Source organism: Pongo abelii, chromosome 7 (genome assembly GCF_028885655.2).
Source record: "Pongo abelii isolate AG06213 chromosome 7, NHGRI_mPonAbe1-v2.0_pri, whole genome shotgun sequence".
Taxonomy (NCBI): domain Eukaryota; kingdom Metazoa; phylum Chordata; class Mammalia; order Primates; family Hominidae; genus Pongo; species Pongo abelii.
The window spans coordinates 118,769,175-118,790,354 of record NC_071992.2 but is presented as its reverse complement, the minus strand read 5'-3'; the positions used below and the strand labels follow the sequence as shown (position 1 = coordinate 118,790,354).

At 49.3% G+C, this 21,180-nt stretch overlaps 1 long non-coding RNA gene and 1 pseudogene across 1 annotated transcript; one reads left to right on the top strand and one right to left on the bottom strand.

The window, feature by feature from the left end:
• Positions 1 to 6,526: 6,526 nt before the first annotated feature.
• Positions 6,527 to 11,031, bottom strand: LOC129047499 (myosin IC heavy chain-like; annotated as a pseudogene).
• On the top strand, positions 7,113 to 20,752 carry LOC134761960 (uncharacterized). The gene is made up of 3 exons (XR_010141238.1): positions 7,113 to 7,174; positions 14,217 to 14,353; positions 18,418 to 20,752. It is a non-coding gene; the product is annotated as an uncharacterized LOC134761960 (long non-coding RNA).
• Positions 20,753 to 21,180: the final 428 nt, after the last annotated feature.

The window sequence follows — 21,180 nt, the reverse complement described above, 5'->3', positions numbered from 1 at the left end:
CGGTTTCTGCTGATGTGTGTACTAGCTTGTTAGGGCTGCCCAAACAATACACAAACTATAAACTGGGTGGCTTCAACATCAGAAATGTGTCTCACAGCTCTGGAGACCAGAAGTCCAAATGGTCAGCAGGGTTGGTTCTCTCTAGGGCTTTGAGGGAAGCCTCCGTTCCTGGCCTCTCTCCTTGGATTGTAGGTGGCCATCTTCATGTTCACATGCTTTTCTCCCTGCACACTGTATATGAGTCTCTCCAAATTTCCCCCTTTTATGACACTGGATATATTGGACTTGTTCTCACCTTAATGACCGCATGTTAATTGGACTAATTACATCGGCAATGTCCCTATTTCCAAATAAGTTCACATTCTGATGTACTGATGGTCGGGATTTCAGTGTATGAATTTTGATGGGGACACAGCCCATAACAACTATGTTTGGTCATTCAGAACAGAAGCACTGTATTGACCCTTGACCCCTGACTGGCCCCTGCACGTCCACTCCCAGCCCTTCTCAGTCACTGTTCCTTTCCCTTCCCCTCCCTCCCTCTCTCCCTCCCTTCCTTCATTCCTCTTTCTTTTTGAGATGGAGTCTTGCTCTGTCACCCAGGCTGGAGGTTAGTGGCATAATCACAGCTCACTGCAGTATTGACCTCCCATGTTCAGGCGATCTTCCCACCTCAGCCTCCTGAGTAGCTGGGACCATAGGTGTGCAGTACCACACCTGGCTAATTTAAAAACATGTTTTTTTTTCTGTAGAGATGGGGTCTTGCTATGCGTTCCCAGGCTGGTCTCGAACTCTCCTCTCATTTTCAAGCTCCCATTGCATTCCTGCTCTCTTTTGTCTCCCTTGTTTCCCTATAAAGTTAGATCGTTGTTTTTTCCCATTATAAAATCTTTTAAATGATCAAAATTCCAGCAATAAAGTATATAAAAGCTATTTTTAAAAATCCCCTGACAGCTTTCTAACAGAGACTCCTGCCTTAATATTGTGTGGCACTGTTTTCTAGACACCTCCCTATTTTTATTCTGTCATTCAGCCCCCTTTTCTCTTCTCCCCAAACCAGGAAAAGTCTGAGTTTATTATTTTTTTGAGACAGAGTCTCACTCTGTTGCCCAGGCTGGAGTGCAGTGGCACGATCTCAGCTCACTGCCAACTCCACCTGCCAGGTTCAAGCGATTCTCCTGCCTTAGCCTCCTGAGTAGCTGGGATTACAGTCACCCGCCACCACACCCAGCTAATTCTTGTATTTTTAGTAGAGACGGGGTTTTGCCATGTTGGCCAGGCTGGTCTCAAACTCCTGACCTCAGGTGATCCACCCACCTTAGCCTCCCAAAGTACTGGGATTACTGGTATGAGCCACTGTGCCCAGCCCAAAAGCTTGAATTTATTGTTAACGCTGACTGCCAGCATTTTTCCTCCACACTTCCAATTATTTTACGCCTTTCCCTTTCTAATAATACAGCCAATAGCCTTCAGATATTGCAGAAGGTGTCTTCCTGGCCTCTGAAGTCACTTTGCCCTTAGGTAAGCCCTTAGGTAAGCCCTTGGGGACACTTGCACCATGACTTAGGAGCCTGGCCCTTCCAGAGGGATGTGGCTGTTTTGCAACCCTCCAGTGGCCTCTCCTCTAGCAGAAGGTGAGCCCAGGGTCCAGCCTCCTGGCCCAGCCAGGGCCTGAACGCATGAGATTTCTTTAATTCAAATGACCCCTTTTTTCCTCAACATCTTCATTTCTTTCTCCCATAACTCAGCCCGAAACCATCAACCAGAGGCCCATCACCCAGTTCTCTCCTTCCCCTCTCTCAGCCTCAGCCTGATGACAAGGCACAAACGGCCCGGCCAGGGTCTGTACCTAGGGTGGGCAGAGCCCATGCCTGCTTCCAGATCCTGGCAATCTCCACCCTCCCACGTCCTGCCTGGACTATTTCAGTAGTTTCAACTGCTGTCTCTGCCACCAGGATCTCCCCTCAGGCCACTATCCTTGTGGCTGTAGGGTAAGCTTCTGAAACTGGCTGGATTAAGTTGCTAACCTGCGTTAAACTCTCCCTTCACAGTCTTGTCTGGAGTGTGACTGGGGTTGAGCTTTCCAGGCTCTGGTTGGCCTTCAAAGGGAAGCATCCCACAAGATCCCTCAGCCCCTCTGACTCCTTGACTCCTGTACAGCACAGCCTGATGGGGGCTTCAACTCTCATCCATCCATTCATTTGTTTATCCAGCCAACAAGTTTTTATTTTGTTTAATATTTAGGTGCCAGGCACTATCCACGATTCTAGCACTGTGACAGCAGCAAACAAAATAGCCCCAATTCCCTGCTGCATGGCACTTCTATCCCTGTGTGCTTCAAGAGCCTTCCAGCTGGGTTCTTGGTTCCACCTGAGAGACAGGCCTGCCCCACTCCATCACAACGGCTGGCACCACAGGCGATCCGACACATTAGGTGAGACTGTCTCCTCACATCCCTCATATCTGGGATGCTACGCTGGGCAGGCATCAACAGCTGTAATGCCCACGCAACCCCAGTCACTTACCAAGCAACCACAGCTTGTTCTGTGCCCCAAAAATCCCCAGCTCTGGCCGGGCACAGTGGCTCACGCCTGTAATTCCAGCACTTTGGGAGAGCAAGGCGGGGTGATTGCTTGAGGCCAGGGGTTTGAGACCAGCCTGGGCAACACAGCAAAACCCCATCTCTAATATATATATATAAGATTACATATATATAAGATTATATATATATAAGGTTATATATGTATAAGATTTTATATATATATATGATTATATATTATATTATATATGTATTATCTGCAGGGATCTATTTATATATATTACATATTTTATATATATATACAAAAATAAAAAATTAGCCAGGCATGGTGGGACATGCCTATAATCCCAGCTCAGAGTTCCCTTCGCTGCAGAGCAGAATGCCCGAGGCAATTAGGCTGAATGCTGTCCCTGGCAGATGTGGCTGGCTGGCCATCTGGTCCTAGACCTCTGGGCACCGAGTGTAGACTTCTCACCCGGCAGAGCTGCCGCTCAGAGCTCAGGGCTTGGCTGGCACTGACAGCTTGTACCACTAGATGACGCTTGTGGATTACATTTGCTATAGTGCCTTGGCATTTGCAGCAAACAATTGCTTAGTTTCCCACTGTTCAGAGTTGATTTCACATAGTATTAATCTTTTATGTTCTATCACACTTCTGAGTGTCACAAGTGTTCCCAGTTCCCCGACCTTTGCATCTCTACATCCCTGCCCCTAGTCCTTTCTGGAGGAGCCAGGAGAAAGAGGGGATTCCTGCCTCACTTTCCCTCCCGTTTCCAAAGCCCTCCTCCCCCAACCGTCCTCCCCCCTCCCTCAGTAGCAACAGCCTTTGCCTCTCTGCAAGTCCCCAGCAAAGTACAGTACAGTCTGGCAGTGGGGATTTGGGAGGATGTTCCAGAAGACCCCAGCTCAAGTGCAGGGATTGTTAAATGTTTAGTTCAAGGCACGGCTGTTCCAGGTGGGCCATCAACTCCTTCAAGTCGGAGACGTCAGGCCCGCTAAGGATGTGCCTATGGCCACAAAATGCCAAGTTTGCTTACTTTGATGCATCAAAGTTGGGCGAGGCTTCGGAGCCACTCAATAAAAGGGTTAGGAAGGGTTTTTTGTAGGGTCAGGTGGTTGAGGTGGGCTTACCTGGTTAGGGTTGGTTGGTTGGAAGAAACGGGGCCTTGGCTGATTAATTCAGGCTCAAAGCAGGGATCTTTTTATCTGTAGGAGGCAGTTCCCCTGTGGCTTTGAGAAACATTGCTTTGTGACTTTGTGGGTCTATTTTTGTGTTTTAGAAGTTAAGATCTTGAGGTGGCAATCAACTGGTTTCTCAGAGACCAAGTCTTAAACATGCTTGTAACCCACAGTGAGTCCAGCTGGGTGTTTTGCAAGCAAATTTTTTTGTTTGTATAGTTTTTTTTAGCAATGGGGTTTCACTATGTTTCCAAGGCTGGTCTTAAACACCTGGGCTCAAGCCATCTTCCCACCTCAGCCTTCTGAGTAGCTGGGACTACAGGCACATACCAGCTGCAAGCAGGTTTTGAATGTGTTTTTTTCTCCAAGAAGCTTTCTGATTTACACCTAAGATAGGGATTCACCAATTCACCAACATGAGACATTGTGTCTCTGTCCTCCACCTTCCTAAGATACCTGGCTTTGTGTGTGCGTGTGAGAGAGAGAGAGAGAGAGATATGCATTTTTCCTCCCCGTTTGCAGGTGAATTTTCCCATGAGGTATCACCCTTTGGCATAGTCCTCCATTTGGAGAGACTGGGTGAGGTGGCGCTTCCTTTTCTTTGTCTTACACTGAGCTTTGACATTAGAATATTTTGTCCTTTGTCCCCAACTTTACTTAATTTGATGACACTCCCTCTGCAAGGGTCATATGCTTCTGACCTCTCTCTGCCAGCCCAAACCCAGTCCAGGCCAAGCCTGTGGTCATGGTATCTGTGACTATGATCACATCCCTTCCTGTTCCTGTTGGCTATCGCAGCCTCATTCTTGGTACTGGATAGCTTCCAGCTGTCCTGTCACCCACCATCCACCCTGCTCTGCACCTGGAGGCTGATGTTCGTGGACTGCCTCAATGCTTCCCCTGCCTCTTTGCTTTGTGGTCAAGCAAAGTGGAGCAGAAAAGCCTGGGGGAGGACAGTGGGGTCAGGGTAGTCCTTCCTGGGCTCATTTCCTGTCCAGTTGCCTCTGGCGGGCTGAATCTCCCAGCAGAGGCTGGAGCCCTTGAAGGGGCCCTGCACCTAGCTCGCCCTCTCTCTCTAGGTCTGGTTAACCGCTCCCTCCTCTTGCCTTTCCCCTTTGGTTCCCGGGAACTGGACCATCCCCTGGCTATCCTACACCCTGTCCACACCCTTGAGCATGCCACCTGCTCCCTGTTTTGACCCTGCTGACAGGTCTTTTCAGTTTGCTACATTTTGGTAGCTCTTGAGGACACGGGCTGCATCTTTTTTATTTTAAAATATTTATTTATTTATTTTTGAGATGGAGTCTCGCTCTTCTCCCAGGCTGGAGTGCAGTGGTGAAATCTCAGCTCACTGCAACCTCCGCCTCCCAGTTTCAAGTGATTCACCTGTCTCAGCCTCCCAAGTAGCTGGGATTACGGGCTCCCACCACCACGCCTGGCTTTTTTTTTTTTAGTAGAGATGGAGTTTTGCCATGTTGTCCAGGCTGGTCTTGAACTCCTGACCTCAAGTGATCCACACGCCTCAGCCTCCCAAAGTGCTGGGATTACAGGCATGAGCCACCACCCCTGGCCTGCATCTTTTTTAGATCCCCACAGCCTAGCACAGAGCCTGGCACCTAACAGATGCTCTGTTGGATGGGCAAACTAACACCTCCCCCTTTCTATGATTCTGGTTCTCTGGGGCTTGTCCTGAGATGGGATGACCAGAACTCCACACATGACTCCAGGGGAGGCAACCAGGATAGAGTATTCATCATTCATTCATTCATTCATTCGTTCATCCAACACATATTTACGGAGCACCCACTCCACGCTGAGAGTACTATGGTGAGCAAACCAGACAGGGCAGTTTCCTGAGAGAGACAGGCATGGATGGGATTAACATAAACTTGTGAGACTACAGAAGTCAGCTTTGAAGGAGCAAAACATGGTGCTACAGAACATGTGATAGGACTGAGCATGGTGGAGAGTCACCTTATATGTGCACTGTGAATAATTCTAAATCCCAAACACATCTGGCCTCCAGATTCTTGTTAAAGAGGCCAGTGGGGCAAGGTGCGGTGGTTCAGGCCTGTAATCCCAGCACTTTGGGAGGTCAAGGCAGGCAGATCACCTGAGGTCGGGAGTTCGAGACCAGCCTGACCAATATGGAGAAACTCCATCTCCACTAAAAATACAAAATCAGCCAGGTGTGGTGGTGCACGCCTGTAATCCCAGCTACTCGGGAGGCTGAGGCAGGAGAATCACTTGAACCCAGGAGCCAGAGGTTGCAGTGAGCCGAGATGGCGCCATTGCACTCCAGCCTGGGCAACAAGTATGAAATCCTGCCTCAAAAAAAAAACAAAAAAAGAGGCCAGTGAACCAGCCATCTCTCACATATTCTCATTGAGGGGGTCAGGGCATCATACTAGCACATTTAAGTATGCAAAAAATGATGGTCCTACTGTGTAAAGCATGATCCCATTTTGGTAGAAACAACAAATGGTTTTTGAGCACCCAGACAACTACCAGTGTTCCAGGCACTGAGGATAGAGCAGTGAACAAAATAAGGCCTCTGCGTTCACAAAGCTGACAATATTGTATAATTTATTTATTAATTTATAAATTAATTTATTAATAAGGCCCTGCTCTGTCACCCAGGCTGGAGTGCAGTGGTGTCATCATAGCTCACTGCAACCTTGAACTCCTGGGCTCAAGCGATACCCTAGATCTTCTCGTCTCAGTCTCCTGAGTAGTTGGGCTTACCGGTATGAGTCACCACCGGCCTTTTTTATCCTCTAAAGAATGCATACATGCATAGATTTGCAGATAAGAAGCCCTGAAAAGACAGACACGAATATTCTAAGTGCTTCTTTCTAGATAAAGGTATGATGAGTGATTCTTTTTCTTTTTTCCTTCTCCACATTTCAAACCTGCAACGCCTATGACACACTATTGAATCAGGTTTTTCTTTCTTAGTTTATTTCAATGTATTAATTTTTTTAAATTGACGAATAGTAATTAGACATATTCACAGTAACACAGTGAGGTTCCGATTCGAATTAGGTTTTTTTTTTTTTAAGTGGATGATGGTCTTTAATTAGTCTCATGCAGTTCTCGACCCACACCAGCAGAGAGCGCTGTGCCCGCGGGACTCGGGCGGGGCCGTAGCGCGCTTTTCTCCCCAGCAACACCCGCCCGCGCACAGCCCTAGAGGCGCGGCCTCGCGGCATCCCCGGCCAGGCCTCTCCCCGCCCTGCCCCCGCTCGCCGAGCGCCCGGCAGGGGCGGTGGCTGCGGCGCTGCGCCTTGCCCGCGCCTCTCCCCGGTCGACCCGGGCGCAGCGGGCGGGGCCCGGGCAACCTGCCCTCCCCTCACCTCCTTGCCCCGCCCTCTCCGCGCCCTCCCGGCCCTCCCGGCCCTCCCCCGCCCTCCCCGCGCCCTCCCACCCAGCGCGGGGTCGGCGCGGCTGCGGCTGGTTAGTACTTTGGGGCCGGATGGGGAGACGTGACCACCGAGGCTCGGGCTGCGCCGGGAACAGGCGCGGGGGTGGGAGGGGAGGCCAGGCTTCGGGGCACCTGGCGGTCGAGGCGGTTGGAGGGGGCAGCGGTCGGGCCCCGCCCCCAGCACCGCGTTCCCAGGCGCGGGGGAAGGGAAATGGGCGCCTCCCTGGCGCTCGAATCCTGCCTGGGCCTCCGCGAGTGCGCGCCAAGCCCGTTCCTTCCGCTCCCTGTCCCGCCGCGCCCGGGCCGCCCCGCAGCGGGGAGAGCCCGGCCTGTGACGGCGGGCGGGTTCCCCCCTGGTCCGTAGTAGGTTGCCAGGGCCTCTTTTCGAGACCAGGTAAAGAGTTTGTGGATTGGAGTCAGATCCATTCACAGTTCAATCCTGGTGGTGTTTCTGTCCAGTCTCAGTTTCCTGATCTGTAAAATGGGAAAAGGAGTATCTTTCCTTCTAGTAGTCCCACGAGCTGTCGCATCAGGAAGCTTGTGACCTACAAGGAGAGGTGACAGGGAGAATCCCAAGAACAGAATTACCAGGCTTTGTCTTTCTGCCGCCAGTGGCTAAGAAGGAGCAGCACTGTCCAGCCCGCCATCTAAGAAGGGGCCATCTTCTGGACCCTGCTCTGTATTTCCAGAGGCTGTTGACAATCGCCTTCATTTTCTTTCTTTTTCTTTCTTTCCTTCTTTCTTTTTTTTTTTCTTTGACGGCTAAATAGTACTCCAATAGTATATATGTACCACATTTTCTTTGTTTTTTTGACAGAGTCTCACTCTTGCCCAGGCTGGAGTGCGATGGCTTGATCTCAGCTCACTGCAACCTCTGTCTCCCGGGTTCAAGCGATTCTCCTGCCTCAGCCTCAGGAGTAGCTGGAATTACAGGCATGCGCCATCCCACGCCCAGCTAATTTTGTATTTTTAGTAGAGACGGGGTTTCTCTATGTTGGTCAGGCTGGTCTCGAACTCCTGACCTCAGGTGATCTGCCTGCCTGGGCCTCCCAAAATGCTGGGATTACAGGCGTGAGCCACCGTGCCTGGCCAGTCGTCCTCATTTTCTTGCTAGGAAATACCCTTCAATAAATACTGGGTACACGTCACAGAATTTTCTTTCCGTGGTGGGATTCAAAGGGAGAAAAGTGCATGAGTATTCCAATAACATGCTTTCTCTCTGGGCTTAAAGCCCACACCCCCAGGATTAGGCGCGGCTTTTGTAGGACTCTGATTCCCAGGCTTAAGCAGAAAAACACACAATCCTAGGCTCTTAGAGCTGAAAGTCAGAGAGGACTTGCCCTGCCACTTTTAACTGCTGATCTACAGATTTCAGCTATATGGTGTGCTGGTTACTGCTTCAGCAAGTTATTACATGTCTCTCAGCCTCAGTTTTCTCACCTGTCATATGGGAAAAACACTGCCTGGTGGAGAAGGGTCTGGTGCTCAGGAGTCTCCTATTTTCACGGAGCTTCATGGGTCCTTTAGGCAACATTGTCCTTTGTCAGGAAATTCTTCCTATTGTTCTCTTAGACCCTCTAGGCTCAGGCCATATTTCTGCTTTTCAGTCTTGGAAAAGGATAGCAGGTCACCTCCTTGGTAACCGATGTCATTTCCCTTGCAGCAGGGAGGCCATGTTCCTCAGCCTGACTTTCCCTCTTCTGGGTCCTCCTCTATGAACCCTGTAGATCCAGGAGGTGGGGATGGTCAGATGCTGAGTGAGGAGTGGCAAGGCCCAGACTCGGAGACTCTCCTAAATTTGTGAAAAGAGTTACTAGCAAAACAGGAGGAAGGGAACAGTCACTGAAAATTCTCCCCATGCTGAGCACTGCTAGGGGATTTATCTCAAGACTCCCAACAAGAACCTTTGGGGCCAGGAATCATCACCTCTATTTTCCCAGAAAGCAGAGGACCTGTTCCCCAGATCCCCCATCTGGCCATGGCTGGACCTCTTCCACTTCTGAGGCCCAGAGTTGCAGAGGATGGTGACACGTCCGCCTTGGGGCCCCTTGCAGGGATGTGGGGTTGATGAGAACTGGCTGCAGTGCCTCATTCTCCCACCAGTGAGGTTTGTGGTGGTTATCACTAGCTTCAAAGGTCAGCTGGCTCTTGGGAAACAAATAGAAGCCTCACCCTCCCTTCCCGTTGGAAACTTTGGCCTCAGCTGCAGAGTGGATGCCTGGGAGAGGCTGCAACATCCAGCCTCAGGGAGTCCAGCTGCCCCTGGAGGTCTGCCAAGGCTGTTCTCGGGGTTTGTCCCAGTTGGGTCTGAAGGCCAGGAGGCTGCGCTCTTCTGTGGCAGTCTGACCTGGACACTCCCTGGTGACCATCTCCATCAGTGGTTCTCCTCTCTAACTGCTCATTAAAAGTCTGCTGATGCCTGGGCCCCGCCCCAGACCAAAAAAATCAGATTTCCTGGAGGAGGGCCATGCATCAACATTTTTGTTTTTTAAAGCACCCCTAGATAATTCCAGAGTGCTGTCAGGATTGAGGGATGCTGATGTAGATAAACATAAATGTTAGTGATCAAAGGACAGAATAGGAAAAATATTTGAAATCTGGACGAAAGAGCATCTGCATTAGACAGCAGCCATCCAAGGCCAGGAGGCTTGGCGGCTGGGACTGAGCAGGACTGTGGAATTATTGGAAGGAATTCATCTGTCTGGGAACTGGCATGACTCGGTTCCCCAGGGGCAGCGGGCGGAACCCCGTGACTCCAGGTCCTCGATCCTCCTGCGCCACTGTGCCTGCCTCTGTGGTCTGCATCTGGGCCGTGATGCGCCTCTGAGCCTCAGGTCTTCCAGTCAAACTGCACTCCCTGCCATTCCCAGAACGCAATCTGCTCTTTCCTGCTTCTCGGTTTGGGTTTCAGGCATTTGTTTCTGTCTGGAATGTCTTTTCCGATCTGTTCAAATCATTCCCCTTCAAGGTCCCTGCCCTACTGCCAGCTCCACCAGGAAGCCCTCGCCACAGCTTCTGCATGTGCCTGTACTCCACAGCGCCCTCCTGCCGCACTGCCCAAGGTGTGCCCAGACTATAAATGCAGAGAGGGTGAGGACCAGTCAAATCCCCTCCTCCACCTGTACCGGGGGCAGAAGGCACCGTGCACAGAGGAGCCTCCCACCTCTTGTGAATGCCATGGACTGTGTCGGTGTTCCAAGACAGGGTGGAAGCCTCTTCTCTGCCCACACCCCTTCCTGATAGTTCTCCAGCCCCCTGCCGCATTTCCTGAGTGCCACGGCTCCTTGGGGTTAGCAGTCAGTGACAGGAAAGCGCTGGGACCAGGCCTTTTTACCCAGCACGTGGTGTCTACAGTGCCAGTGGAGCCTCCCCCGGAGAGGGTCGGCGTAGAGTGAGGTGGGGAATGAAAGCTCTTCCCACAGACAGACCCAGAGTCTTAAGGGGAGGGGGAAGACCCCAGCGACCTCCGGTGTCACCAAGGCCCGCGCTGGTGCTCAGGAACCGCCTTCTCCCCATAACGCAGCGCGAGCGACACGGGGCGGGGGCGCTTCGGGCGCGCTGGCTGAGGACCCGCGGGGCGCCGCTCGGCAGTGGACGGGGGCAGGCTTCGGAAGCGGCCACCGGCTGCTGGGGGTGGGAGACTTACTCCCTCCTTCAGTCGCCCTCCGTCAGCCCGCGCTGCAGGTGACCTGGTCAGTGCCGATCGCCCCGCCCCCGCGCAGCCGTCTCCGTGGGGTTTTCCGGAGGCTCTGCGCGCCTCAAACGACCTCGGCTGCCGCCTGCCCGGCAGCTCCCCGCGGTCCCCCACGTTCCCCCGCCCCCCGGGCCGCGCGGCAGGCCTTTCTGATGAGTCAGCGGGAGCCCGGGAGCCTCCAACCGCCCCGGGCATCTGCTCCGGTGACGCACCCTGAGTCACGGGTGCCCGGGCCGCCGCCGAGGCCGAGCGCGCAGCCGGGGCGCCGAGCGCAGCCCCTCCGCCTGCCGCGGGCGCCCACCCGGCCCGGCCCGGCCCGGCCCGGCCCGGCCCCGCACCCTTCCTCCCTCGCTCCCAGCGCCTCCCGCCCTGCACTCCCTGGCCCAGCTCCAGGCTGACATCAGACGCTGGCCGCCCGGCCACCCTCTGAGTCAACAGTTTCCGAAGCAGAGCCCGCTGCCAGGGGCGGGGAGAGAGCGCGGCCTCCGGGGGAGGCGGGGGCAGGCACCGGTCTGGCAGCCGCGGGAGGGCGGAGGTGGGTGGGGACACCGGAGCCTTTTACAAGAAGTCACGGGGGATGGGGGAGAAGAGAGGGCGAAAACCACCCTATGTAGAGCTGCCGGGGCGGAGAGGAAACCTGCCGCCCCCCACAGCCACGTGCTGAAGCCCTCACTGAGTGGGTGGCTGGGCCCGCCCCAGGGTGGCCTGGGAAGGGAACCCGCGGGCGGGAGGAGGGGGAGGCACTTGCTGGGAAAGGCCCTGGGCCAAGTTTCTGAGGGAGGAAAAGAACTACCTTTGGACACCCTGGGTCCCAGGGGCCCAGCAGACATTTGTGTCTGGATAACAGGGCCCCACCCAGTTCCCTTTGATGGGAGCAGCTCTGGCCGAGCCCTACTCTTGGAGACTGGTGCTGCCTGCTTGGGGTCCGACTTGAAGAACTGCACTGACCTAACCTGACCCCCTCCCTTGACCACAGACCCCGTCACCATCGTGGAATGGGGTTGAAAGGATGTATGTCTGAGGGTAAAGGAATTCAAGAGCCCCAGTCCACTGAGAGTCACCTTCCTCGCTTGTAACAAGGCTGGGCGCTATGGTCTGCCCCTGAGTTGGTGCTCAGTAACCACTCTGAGAGGCTGCATCTGTGGTTCTAGAATGCTCAAAGTGAGCAAGAGACCCTTAAGCATCTACCTGCAGGGGGACTAAGTGGCTTCTGGAAGCTTCTTTAACCCCACAGATTTCCCTGATCACGTCAGGCAGGAAGGAAGGGTGACGTGGAGCCAAGAGGACAGAGTAAGGCAGCAAGCATCCACAGGTGCTTGGACTTCCTTCCCTCCACCCCATCGCACCCTGCCCACCCATGCCATGCCCCCCAGGATAGCAAGACAGGGCTGTCATTGGTGGGCCTCCAGCTGGAATTCACGCTCGGCCTCTTTCCGGGATTTGAACTTGTTGTTCTTTCCAAAGCCATGGTTCAATAAATGATGCCAACCTGGGGAGGGGAGGTGTCTTTCTCATCTTGCAGGCAGAAGCGGCATAACAGCTGGGTGAACAGAACCGGTCTGGATCTGTCCAGAGCTGTTTGTCAGCACAGCTTTGCAGAAACCATGTGAGCATCTCCTTGCTCCGTATGACCCCCATTCAAACTCATGCGGAGAAGGAGGAGCTCCCAGTCCACCTCTGCTGGGGCAGTCTTTTCCCAAGTGTGACTTTTCCAAGGGTGGGTGGTTCATTTCTGCCAATCTAACCCAGCTCAAAATAGCATTGAATCAGACTTCTGGGAAGCCCTGTGCTCCAGGCGCCTGTAGAAAAGAGTTAAAAATGACATCTCTTGGGAAACCAGGGGGTCTAATTTTGCTGAGGTGGGACAAGATGCAGAGCCCTGTGACATCAGAGGGAAGAAATAGTGGCCAGGGATAGGTTTGGAAAGTGTGAGTGGTGGAAGGTCCTGTGCTTTATGTGGTTGCCCTTCGGGAAGTTCGTGGCCTGGCCCAGTGAGGGGGCAGGTATCCTGGGAGCTAAGGCCAGGTGTGGGAGGGGGCTGTGGCTTAAGCCACAAACTCCACAACCTCCAACTTCCACATTTTCCTTCAGGCTGAGAACCCGAACTGTCTCAGTAGGGGTTGACTCCTCCACCGTTTCTAATTCTGATTACTTATGCTTTTGGCTTGGGCCCAGCTCGATTGCCACCTTCATGAAGCTTTTCTCACGAGTTAACTTGACCCTTGGCACTTCCACTACAGCCTTTACCAGGCTTTGCCTGCTTTGAGAGGCTTTGCTGTATTCAGCTTTCCTCTCCACCCAGCAGCCCACTGGGAGGCAAGCACTCCATCCTTGCCACTCCTTAGTGGAACTCCCAGGGAAGCAAATGAGCTGTCGGCTCTTCTGTCTTTTGCCCCCACGTTTGGCCTCATAGGCTTCCTTTGTGTCTGATGGGGCTTCCTGTGTGCTGTCTCTGCTTCCAAGACAGCCTCATCTTGGGTTTTGACCCTATCTGCAGTTTCTTTTTTTAAGGAAAACAATTTTTCTTAATTCAAATAGAAATTAGCTTAGATTTTAGATTTGATCATTTTCTAGATTTTTTAAAATTTCTGGGTACATAGTAGGTGTGTATATTTATGGGGTACATGAGCTATTTTGGTATAAACATACAATGCATAATAATCATGTCAGGGTAAGTGGAGTATTCATCACCTCAAGCATTTATCTGTTCTGTGTTACAAATATTCCAATCATACTCTTTTAGTAGTTTTTGTTTGTTTGTTTGTTTTGTTTTGTTTTGTTTGAGAGAGTCTCACTCTGTCGCCCAGGCTGGAGTGCAGTGGCATGATCTTGTCTCACTGCAGCCTCTGCCTTCTGGGTTCAGGTGATTCTCCTGCCTCAGCCTCTGGACTAGCTGGGGCTACAGGTGCGCACCATCACGCCTGGCTTTTTTTTTTTGTATTTTTAGTAGAGACAGGTTTCACCATGTGGGCGATCTCTTGACCTCATGATCTGCCCGCCTTGGCCTCTCATTTTTTGTATTTTTAGTAGAGACGGGGTTTCCGCATGTTGGCCAGGCTGATCTCAAACTCCTAACCTCAAGTGATCTGCCTGCCTGCCTCGGTCTCCCAAAGTGCTGGGATTACAGGTGTGAGCCACCGCATCCAGCCTTCTTTTAGTTATTTTTACATGTATGATAAATTATTATTGACTGTAGTCATCCTGTTGTGCTACTAAGTACTAGATTTTATTCCTTCCGTGTAGCTACATTTTTATATCCATTAACCATCCTCACTCCCCCTCATCCCTGGTCCACCTGCCCTTCTGGTAACCATCCTTCTACTACTCTCTGTCTCCATGGGTTCAATTGTTTTAATCTTTTTTTTTTTTTTTTGAGACAGAGTCTTGTTCTGTTGCCCAGGCTGGAGTGCAGTGACGCAATCTTGGCTCACTGCAACCTCTGCCCCTGGGTTCAAGTGATTCTCCTGCTTCAGCCTCCTGAGTAGCTGGGATTACAGGCATGTGCCACCACCCCCAGGTAATTTTTGTATTATTAGTAGAGACAGGGTTCACCATGTTGGCCTGACTGGTCTTGAACTCCTGACCTCAGGTGATCTGTCGGCCTTGGCCTCCCAAAGTGCTAGGATTACAGGTGTGAGCCACCTTGCCAGTAATTTGTTTTAATTTTCAGCTCCCAAAAATTAGTGAGAACATGTGAAATTTGTCTTTCTTTGTGTGGCCTGTTTTGCTTAACATAATGTTCTCCAGTTCCATCCATGTCATTGCAAATTCTTTTTTATGGCTAAATAGTACTCCATTGTGTATATGTACCACATTTTCTTTTCTTTTTTCTTTTTTTTTTTTTTTTTTGAGACAGAGTCTCACTCTGTTGCCCAGGCTGGAGTGCAGTGGTGTGATATCGGCTCACTGCAACCTCTGCCCACCCGGTTCAAGCAATTCTCCTGCCTCAGCCTCCTAGGTAGCTGGGATTACAGGCGCCTGCCACCATGCCCAGCTAATTTTTGTATTTTTAGTAGAGATGGGGTTTCACCATCTTGGCCAGGCTGGTCTTGAACTCCTGACCTCGTGATCCACCCACCTTGGCCTCCCAAAGTGCTGGGATTACAGGTGTGAGCCGCTGTGCCTGGCCCATATGTACCACATTTTCTTTATCCATACATCTATTGGTGGACATTTAGGTTGCTTCCAAATCTTGGCTGTTGTGAATTTTAAACATAAGAGTGCAGATATCTCTTCGACATACCTAGTAGTAGAATTGCTGGATCACATAGTAGTTATATTTTTAGTTTTTTGAGGAACTTCCATATTGTTCTTCATAGCAGCTATATTAGTTTACATTCTTACCAAAAGTGTATGAGGGTTCCCTTTTTTCCACATCCTCGCCAGCATTAATTATTGCCCATCTTTTGAAAGAAACCATTTTAACTGGATTGAGATATGACAACTCATTGTAGTTTTGATTTGCATTTCTCTGATGATCAATGATGTTGAGCACCTTTTTATATATCTGTTTGCCATTTGTATGTCCTCTCTTCAGAAACTTCTATTCAGATATTTTCCCCATTTTAAAAATTGGATTATTAAATTTTTTTCCTGTTGAGTTGTTTGAGCTACTTATATATTTTGATTATTAATTTCTTGTCAGATGGGTAGTTTGCAAATATTTTCTTCCATTCTGTGGGTTGTCTCTTCACTTTGTTGATTATTTTGTTTGCTGTGCAGAAGGTTTTTTAACTTGATGTGATCTCTTTTATCCATTTTCCCTTTGTTTGCCTGTGCTTTTAGGGTATTTGCTCAGGAAATCTTTGCCCAGAACAATGTCCTGGAGAGTTGCCCCAGGTTTTCCTTTAGTAGTTTCATAGTTTGAGGTCTTAGATTTAAGTATTTAATCCATTTTGATTTGATTTTTATATATGGTGAGGTAGGGGTCAGTTTCATTCTTCTGCATGTGGATATTGTTTTCCCAGCACCACTTATTGAAGAGACTGTCCTTTCCCCAATGTATGTTCTTGGCACTTTTATAAAAAATGAGTTCACCGTAGGTGTATGGATTTGTTTCTGGATTCTCTATTCTGTTCCATTGGTCTATGTGTTTATTTTTATGCCAGTTCTGTGCCTATTTTGGTTACTATAGCTCTGTAGTATAATTTGAAGTCAAGTAATGTGATTCCTCCAGTTTTATTCTTTTTGCTTGTGATGGCTTTAGCTCTTCTGGGTCTTTTGTGGTTCCATATAAATTTTAGGATTATTTTTTCTGTTTCTGTGAAGAATGTCACTGACTTTTTTCTTGTGGTTTTGTTTTGTTTTGAGACAGAGTTCTTGCTCTGTCACTCAAGCTGGAGTGCAGCAGCATGATTTTGGCTCAATGCAACGTCCATCGCCCAGGCTCAAGTGATCCTCCCATCTCAGCCTCCCAAATACCTGGCACTACAGGTGTGTGCTACATGCCTGACTAATTTTGGTATTTCTTGTAGAGATGGAGTTGTGCCATGTTTCCCAGGCTGATTTCAAATTCATTGGCTCAAGTGATCCACCGGCCTTAGCCTCCCAAAGTGCTGGGATTACAGTTGTGACCCACTGCACCTGGCCGTCATTGGTATTTTGATAGGGATTGCATTGGATCTGTAGATTGCTTTGGATAGTATGGACATTTTAACAATATTGATTATTCCATTCCATGAACATGGAATATCTTTCCATTTTTTGGTGTCCTCTCCAATTTCTTTTTTTTTTTTTTTTGGTGAGACGGAGATATACTTTTGTTGCCAAGGCTGGAGTGCAGTGGCGTGATCTCAGCTCACTACATCCTCTGCCTCCCAGATTCAAGCAATTCTCCTACCTCAGCCTCCCGATTAGCTGGGATTACAGGCATGTGCCACCACGCCCGGCTAATTTTGTATTTTTAGTAGAGATGGGGTTTCACCATGTTGCCCAGGCTGATCTCAAACTCTTGACATCAGGTGATCCGCCCGCCTCGGCCTCCCAAAGTGCTAGGATTACAGACGTGAGCCACTGTGCCCGGCCTGTCCTCTCCAATTTCTTGCATCAATGCTTTATAGCTTTCAGTGTAGAGATCTTTCACTTCTTTGGTTAAGTTTAATTCTGGGTATATTATTTTATTTGCAGCTATTGTAAATGGGATCACTTTCTTGATTTCTTTTTCAGATTGTTCACTGTTGGTATATATAAATGTTACTGATCTTTGTATGTTGAATTTTGTATCCTAAAACTTTACTGAATTTATCAGTTCAAATAGTTTTTTGCTGGATTCTTTGGGTTTTTCCAAATGTAACATCACTTCATCTGCAAACAAGGATAATTTGACTTCTTCCTTTCCAATTTGATGTCCTTTCTTTCTCTTGTCTGGTTGCTCTAGCTAGGACTTCCAGTACTATGTTGAATCACAGTGGTGAAAGTGGGCATTCTTGTTGTGTTCCAGATCTCAGAAGAAAGGCTTTCAGATTTCTCTCGTTCAGTGTGATACTAGCTGTGGGTCTGTCATATATGGCTTTTATTGTGTTGAGGTATGTTCCTTCTATGCCCAGTTTTTTGAGGATTCTTTTTTTTTTTAATCATGAAAGGATGTTGAATTTTATCAAATGCTTTTTCAGTATCAGTTGAAATGGTCATATGGCTTTTGTCCTTCATTCTGTTGATATGATGCATCACACTGATTGATTTGCATATGTTGAACCATCCTTGCATCCCTGAGATAAATTCGACTTGATCATGATGAATGATCTTTTTGATGTGTTGTTGACTTCAGTTTGCTAGTATTTTGTTGAGGATTTCTGCCTGCCTGCTCTTTGCCTGAGAGTTCAGCCCAGGCTTTTTGGCCTGGGAACATCATCCTGCTTGACCCACAGCAACTGTTCAGCAGAAAGAGCCTTAGCTCCTAACCTAGCAGTTGGAACCAGGGCTGAGGGTCAAGGGGATATAAGTGTACCTCACTAAAGCTAACCTGTTGTGCATAAACCCACACTCAGGAACACAAGCGAACCTCACTAAAGCTAGCATGTCATATTTAAAAATAAATTAGAGGCTGCTTCTCTTCACAAAACTTTTTCCAAAGAGCAATTTGCTGTGGTTTGGATGTGACCTCCAAAGTTCATGTGTTAGAAATTTAATTGGCGGGGCGCGGTGGCTCATGCCTGTAATCCCAGCACTTTGGGAGGCCGAGGCGGGCGAATCACAAGGTCAGGAGTTCCAGACCAGCCTGACCAATATGGTGAAACCCCGTCTCTACTAAAAATACAAAAATTAGCTGGGTGTGGTGGTGCGTGCCTGTAATCCCAGCTACTCGGGAGGCCGAGGCAGGAGACTCACTTGAACCCGGGAGGCAGAGGTTGCAGTGAGCCAAGGTTGTGCCACTGCACTCCAGCCTGGGCAACAGAGTGAGACTCCATCTCAAAAAAAAAAAAAAAAAAGGATTTTGTTTGTATATATTTAGAGGGCTCACTTTCCTTGCAACTTTTTGGGCATAGACTTATTGAAATTGAGATTTAAAAATCAAGAGGTGAGTTAGCAGGGATTAGCTTATTTTCAGGGGCCATGTGATGACAAAATTCCTTATTACTCCAGATGCCAGAAAAGGTGGAGATGAAACTGAGTGGAACTGGGAACATCTGCCTCAAAAGGTTTGGCATAAATTCTCAAAACATCTGGCATCCCTTGTTAGCATTTATCACTCTACTGACAAGCTGCCTTCCACTGATCCTCTAAGCCATTCTTGACTACCTAACAGAACAGACAGCCAGACACTCGGTGTTAAAAAGACTTGACTCTGCTTCTGGCTCTGCCATGTACAAGCTTTGCTACCTTGGGCTGCCTGCTGGTATTTCTGGTCCTCAGTTTTTTAAATTGTAAAATAGAGATTGTTGTACTTACGTAAAGGAAAAAATAGACTTCTTTTCTCTCTATTTACACCCAACAGGATACTTCTGTGATCAAATGTCGGGGGTAGAAGTTTTCCCCCAAGAACTAATTCTCCAGCACCAGCTGGGTGTATAGAGTTTAATTCAATTCTGACACCATTTACCTGAAGTTAAAGTCAGATCCCATGGGTTTCAGGCTCAGCCCCCCACTTCAGATGCCAGGCACAGATCTGGGCTTCTGGATCTTCTGACCTGTTTGCTATAAATCGGAGGTTCTCATAACCCCTTTTTCAGGTTTGATCATTTGCTAGAGTGGCTCACAGAATTCAGGAAAGCACTTTAAGTACATTTACCAGTTTATTAAAACAATATTACAAACGATACAGAGGAACCGCCAGACAGGAGAGATGCCGAGGGCAAGGAATGGGGGAAGGGACACAGCATCCTTGTCCTCTCAGGGATACCACCCTCCATGTACTCAGCAGCGCACAAGCTCTCCACACCCCCATAGTTCAGGGGTTTTGATGGAGGCTTCATCACATAGACACGATCGATTATTAACTCCATTTCCAGCGCTTCTCCCATCTTCACGGAATGAGGGGTGGGGCTGAAAGATCCAGGATTCTAACCATGGCTTGGTCTTTCTGGCGACCAGCCCCCATCCAGGAGTCCACCGAGAGTCACCTCCTTAGAACAAATGATGCTCCTGTCACCCAGGAAATGCCAAGGGGATTGGGAGCTCTGTGTCAGAAACCTGTGCCAAAGATAAAATATTAGAACAAAAGATGCACCTAGAACCTCTATTGTTCAGGAAATTGCAAAGGTTTTAGGAGCTCTGGGCCAGGAATTGGGGGCAGAGACCAAATATATGTTTCTTATTATATCATAGCCTACCTTGTAGGGCTCTTGTGAGAACATGAGGAAGTAAGTGGCACCCAGTGAGCACTTGGTAAAGGATGGCTGAAAATGTGTTAGACTTTGTAACTCTTGAGGTAACAACTTCCTCAAGTGTATAATATGCACATGGGGTTCTTTAGGTCTCAGTTCTGTCCAAGATCGAGACGATCAACCTGAGAGGGCAACTTTTCAGAAGCCACGAGAGAAAAGACCGATCTAGGAGTAGTCAGGGATGTAACAGTAGCTTAACCTCCCAGCCTGACAGTCAGGGGCTTAGGGCCTGAGAGGCCCTGGTAGTGAATCCGTCTGAGGCCTGAACAGTGGCAAAGTGTGAGCTGCTGAATGAGGCTTTAATCCAGGAGGTGTTGAAAGAGCCTAATAAACACTTATTCCATTTTGTTAAATCTAAGAGCCTTTTTTTTTTGGAGACAGAGTCTTGCTCTTTCACTGCAACTGAAACTTCTGCCGCCCGGGTTCAAGTGATTCCTATGCCCCAGCCTTCTGAGTAGCTAGGATTACAGGCATGTGCCACCACGCTCAGCTAATTTTTGTATTTTTAGTAGAGATGGGGTTTCAACATGTTGGTCTTGGACTCCTGGCCTCAAGTGATCTGCCTGCCTCAGCCTCCCAAACTGCTGTGATTACAGGTGTGAGCCACTGCAGCTGGCCAAAATCCAAGAGTTTGAAGAAAAACACTGAGTTGATTTTTTGTGTGTTCCTCTTAACACGTGAGATGTGGCCCTGAAGAAAGCACTAAACCAGACCCTGCCCTAATGGATGACAGGCCCCTGATGGGCCCTTACTGGGCTCTTGCTCCTGTGACCAGCAAGAAATGTTCCCAGGGAAAACAGATTAGCAGGCTGGACTGGATGCCCTTCTGAGAGGGAGCAAGAACTGTCCTTTGTACCTTAGGTCTTCGGGCTCAGCTGACACCACACCAGGGGACATATAGTAGATTAGTTTCCTAGGATTGCACAACAAAGCACCAGACAAAATAACAGCAATTCACTCTCTCACAGTTCTGGAAGCTAGAGGTCTGAAGTCCAGGTGGCAGCAGGGCTCCTTCTGCTTTCCTCACCTGTTCCTAGAGGGCAATCCTTGACGTCCCTTGGCTTCCAGCTGCATCACGGCACCCTCTGCACATGGCTTTCTCTCCACGTGGCTGTGTCTTCACTTTCACTTGGCGTTTTTTTTGTTTTTGTTTTTTGTTTTTTTTTTTTAGATGGAGTTTCACTCTTGTCGCCCAGGCTGGAGTGCAGTGGCATGATCTCGGTTCACTGCAACCTCTGCCTCCTGGGTTCAAGCGATTCTCCTGCCTCAGCCTCCTGAGTAGCTGGGATTACAGGCATGTGCCACGACACCCAGCTAATTTTGTATTTTTAGTAGAGACAGAGATTCTCCATGTTGGTCAGGCTGGTCTTGAACTCCCAACCTCAGGTGATCCATCTGCCTCGGCCTCCCAAAGTGCTGGGATTACAGGCAAGAGCCACTGCACCCAGCCTTACATTAGCTTTATAACCAAGGGGAAAAAATGATTTTTAAAAAATGCATATACAAGTAATTTCCTGAAATG